Here is a 4,993-nt window from a genome sequence, read left to right on the forward strand (position 1 = left end):
TGGACAATGTTTACTGTGATTGGTCGACTGTGAGTATTATAGGTGGACAATGTTTACTGTGATTGGTGGATAGTGAGTGTTATAGGTGGACAATGTTTACTGTGATTGGTGGATAGTGTGTATTATAGGTGGACAATGTTTACTGTGATTGGTGGACAGTGAGTATTATAGGTGGATAATATTTACTGTGATTGGTGGATAGTGAGTATTGGACAATGTTTACTGTGATTAGTGGACAGCGATGACTGCACAAGTTGGAGAGTGAGTGTTAAAGATGGGAAGTGTTTTACATTATAGGTGAGCAGTAGGTATTTTGGACCAGTGGGTGTTTACTGTGCTGGATGGACATTAACGGCTGGTGTTTACTGTAATAGGTGAAGAGTTGTCCATCTCTGCGCAGTGGTCTACATGCAGCTGTACGCCCGCTCAGTGAGTTGAACAGAGAGGAGTGTAGAGCAGTAAGACAGCGCCACCAATTCTAGTCCGTGTTGTCAGCGAACCAGATATAATGGGAGAGGAAAGTGCGGCTCCTAACTTCGAAAATGTTTTAATAAAAGAAACCCCTGCTGAGACCTCTCCACAATTCAAAAACGTAAATATTTGTTTTGATTTTTTTAAAAAAACTTTAGATCTCGAGATATGTCAGTAAGATGTGCATCCTGACTCTGCACTGAAGCAGAGGCTGATCTGAATGAAATCTCTACGTTAACCGGGTTTTCTGTATATTTGGTTGTGTTTTTTGAGAAAACAATGAAATGTCGCTTTAGATATTAATACAATAGATGTGCAGAATGTTGTATAATTTCCATCATTATTGTAGCCACTTTGAGGGGAAATAACAAACCATTAACGGAAACAAAAGGCAAAGAATGTTGGAGAAACTCAGTAGGTCTGGCAGCACTTGTGTGGAAAAAGCAGAGTTGACGTTTTGGGTCCACTGTTCAGAAACAGTTCTGAAGAAGAGACACTGGACCCAAAACATTAACTCTGTTTTCTCCCCACAGAAGATGCCAGACCTGCTGAGTTGCTCCAGCAATTTCTTTTTATTTGTTTCAGATTTCCAGTATCCACAGTCCTTTTGTTTTATTTCACCATTGTATATGTGTCACGTTACATTTTTGGGCCAAGCTTTGGACATTCTGAGGGTGATATATCATTGTTAACTCAAACAGGGCAGCAAAAAAGCCATCAACTTCCACATCTCCTTCCCATGTACTGTTCAGAATGAAGTGATTTTTTTTTTTATAATGACAGTACTTAACTCCCCAGTGGAACTAAACAAGTCTGATTGCGGAACTGGTGAGTGGATTTCTTATTCTGGTTACACCTTGCTATGAACTCCTCTGACAATGTGTAAGATGTGGAGTTTGGTGAGGTACTGGTGCACTGCCCCAAATGACAGTATGAACTGACTATGTTGCAAGCATACTGTGCAACCAGTTCTGAACTGGTCTGGTATCAGTATAGATCCTAAATCACTTGCACATCTGTGGTACAATGAGGCAGAGAAACAGCCATTCACAGTTAAGTAAGCCACTGTCTAATAATAAATGTCAACTTGTCAAGCTGGTTCCTGGAAACGGCGACAGAATAGGTCTTCATATCCCCTTCCAACCTTCATCACCCTATGTTAAATTTATATTAAAATATCTCCTAGCTGTGTTAAAGTTTATCCAAATCTCTACTGCCTATTTCCCAATTTATACCAAATCCTGTTAACTCTCATCTCATCGGCGATCCCTCGCAGATGAGGATGACTCTCTTCCACTCTTGGGGTGAGTCCATAGGTGACTGTACAGACCAATGCAGCTTCCGCAGGCTGTGTTACACTTGGGGCAGGAGATGGTCATGGGAAGGGGTGGGTGGGGCGTTGGTGAGGCAGTGCGCTCCTTACACTGTTTTCGCCCGGCTTCCGCTTTTTCCCGACAACAAGTCTCAAGGTTCTCAAATTCTTCCCTTCCTGTCCACGTTGGATGGTCTTGGGCCAATGATTCCCAGATGTCTGTGAGAATGCCGCACTTTGCAGGTGAGGCCTTCAGGCTATCTCTGAAGCGCTTCCCTTGTCCACCTGGGGCTTGCCTGCGTTTCGGTGCTGGGAGTAGAGCATCTGCTTGGGGAGCCTCGTGCCAGTCACATGGACAACGTGCCCAGCCCATCACAGCCAAGGCTGGTCAGTGCCTCAATGCTGAGGATGTTGGTCTGGTCGAGGACGCTGGTATTGGTGCATCTATCTTCCTAATGGATTTGCAGGATCTTGAACAGGCAACATTGCAGGTACCGCTCCAGGGCCTAGAGGTGTCTGCTGCAGACAGTCCATGTCTCAGACCCATTTAGGAGGGTGGGAACCACCAGAGCTCTGTAAACCATGAGCATGGTGTCGGATCTGATATTGTTGTCCTTGAACACCCTTTTCCTCAGGTGGCCAAATGCTGCGCTAGCGCACTGGAGGTGGTGCTGGATCTTTTCATCAATATCTACTTTGGTTGACAGGACACTCTGATGGTATTGGAAGTGATCAATGTTTTCTAAGGGCTCCCCCTGAACCTTGGTGGTCGGACATTCACTCCACAATGCCAGGCCAGGTTGGTGGAGGACCTTCATCTTGCGGATGTTCAGGGTGAGACCCGTACTCTCATTTGCCTCTGTACAGGTGCTGATAATGGTCTGGAGTTTGACCTGCACATACACAAACATCATCTGCATATTGCAGCTCAATGATATTGCTTGGGGTGACTTTGGTTTTGGCTTGGAGGTGACGGAGGTTGAATAATTTCCCACTGGTTCTGTAGGTTAGCTCCACTCCAGTAGGGAGTTTGTTGGTGGTGAGGTTGGTGGTGATATTGCAGCGAGGTAGATCGGGAACAGTGTTGGGGTGATGCACAGTCTTGCTTGACACCGGTCCAAATAGGGAATGACTTCATGTCCTTGTAGAGTAGATGAAGGAAGGTGACAGACTTCATGGTGCAACCAAAGCGGAGAAGGACATCCCAATTGAGGCATTGAAGTGCGGAAGCAAAGAGCTCCTGCTGCAGCTACATGCCTTTGTCTGCTTTATCTGGAAGGCGGAGAGCATCCTAGCAGAGCTGAGAGAGAAACCCCAGCTTCTTGCTGTAACCAAGAGAGGGCAAAGATTGCTTCTACGTCTTCAAGCCCACAACAGCAACTGCTTAAAGCTAAACCTAAAAACTAAAGAAAGAAAGCCTGGTCTGTTAGGCCTCACAAGCTGTTTACCTTCTTAAAGACAGATTGGTACCTCTCATTCAATCTCTATAATAACAAGGGAAGAAAATAACTTCTTAAAGCCACAGCATCATAACAAGTAGAAGTCTTTTATAACACGGATATTGGTTTTAAAAAATTGATACCACATTCTACTTAGACCGCATTAATAAGAAAACTTCTAATTTTTCCTATATTAAACTATCAAAATGAAGATTTTAAGCAAAGATTTGTCTCTTTTGGGGATAGGGGCAATGAGCCCTGTACACTATAAACAAATGTACAGTACATTGAACTGCATAATAATTGATTTACCTTGAAAGAAATGAGATACAATGCAATAACAACAAGAATAAGAATAATGACATTTGTCTGCTTTAGGATGAAGAAACAAGTAAATTGACCATATGTAACAAGTTATCCTTTGGAATTGGAGGTGTTCCATATGAGATGGTTAGAAGTATTTTAGGATTCTTCCTGCAAATCTTTCTACTTGATGTTGCACAGGTATATATATGTGTTTAATAGTTGTTATAAGTACATTTATTTTAATCTTTTTGAGAGCTGTTATTTATATTTCACCATATATTAATTGAGCTGATTGAGTCTACCACTGCTACAATGTAACAATTATCAAATGCTCATCGCAGTGGGACATCTGGTGAGTTACATTTTCAACTTCAAAGTTTTGCAGGTATTGGTCTAGCATGCATGAGTAAATGGGTATGGCGAGAAGGTGGGTAGGTATGTTGAAGTAACTGCATAAGTCGATAGGTGGGTGGGATGGTTCAGTGGCAGGGCTAGCAAGGGAATGTGGTGAGTTGGTGAAGCAGCTGGTAAACAGGGTGGCAGATTGGTGAGGTGTTAGGTGGTAAGATGATAGGTGCATAAAGTGACAGGCAGGTAGGGTGTTAGGTGGTTAAGTGGCAAGCGATTTAGGGTGGCAGGTGGGTGAGCTGAAATGCCGGTGTTGCTGTGGGCAGAGGAGTGAGGGGTGGATCAGGGTAGTCTGGGGTAAACAATAGCACAGCCTTCTGTGTGTGTGGCTCTCTCTCTCTCTCTCTCTCTCTGTTTTTCTATACCTCTGGAACTTGTTTTCATTTTCAGCATGCTCATTTAGCTGAGAACCAGTCAACTTTACCTGGAAACAACTCCTCCACATCATTTCTTAATGTGAAATTACACAGCCATCCTTGTAAATCCTTCTTTCAAAACAGTTCTTCCTCTTTTAGTCCACAGATTTTAAAGACACAAAAAAAGTTCTTGCACTATCATGTAATCAAAGACTGTTGAACCTTTAACTTATTCCTTTATTTTCCTAGTTTAAATTAAGAAAGAGTTTAATGTTAACTATTACCTTATTTCTTTATTTTTTTATTTATTCTATGAAGTAATGCTTAACTTTTTAACTCTGCCTCTCTTACTACTTTGTTCCTAAGCTTTTGTACCTAGGTATCTTGGTACCTAAGATGGTGCCTTGTTTGGTGATATTATACACTTTTCACTGTACTCCTGTGCTTGAGTACATGTGACAATAAATATAATCTAAACCTGATATACCAAGGCAACTTTTGAGCTAGTTGACATACGTACATACATATAGCACCTTCTTGTGGATACAGAAATAATGTTGCATGAGTATTTTCCAAAATAAGTACACTGTTAATGAAATCTACTTACTTACTCGCGTAAAAACCGAAAGAACTGCGGATGCTGTAAATCGGGAACAAAAACAGAAGTTGCTGGAAAAGCTCAGCAGGTCTGGCAGCATCTG

The 4,993-nt window shown here is 42.3% G+C and overlaps 1 protein-coding gene and 1 long non-coding RNA gene across 3 annotated transcripts in view; one reads left to right on the plus strand and one right to left on the minus strand.

Annotated features, from left to right (window-relative positions):
- fkbp1b (FKBP prolyl isomerase 1B) overlaps positions 1-4,993 on the minus strand; it is a 249,948-nt gene that overhangs the window by 79,294 nt on the left and 165,661 nt on the right. The window lies entirely within an intron of this gene.
- LOC125483135 lies at positions 211-3,712 on the plus strand. Of its 2 annotated transcripts, none has more exons than XR_007262103.1 (3): positions 211-297; positions 375-592; positions 3,601-3,712. It is a non-coding gene; the product is annotated as an uncharacterized LOC125483135 (long non-coding RNA). The 2 variants fall into 2 exon arrangements; XR_007262102.1 differs by lacking the exon at positions 3,601-3,712 and adding an exon at positions 2,491-2,601.

The sequence above is a fragment of the Rhincodon typus genome, chromosome 5 (genome assembly GCF_021869965.1).
Source record: "Rhincodon typus isolate 14 chromosome 5, sRhiTyp1.1, whole genome shotgun sequence".
NCBI classification, from domain to species: domain Eukaryota; kingdom Metazoa; phylum Chordata; class Chondrichthyes; order Orectolobiformes; family Rhincodontidae; genus Rhincodon; species Rhincodon typus.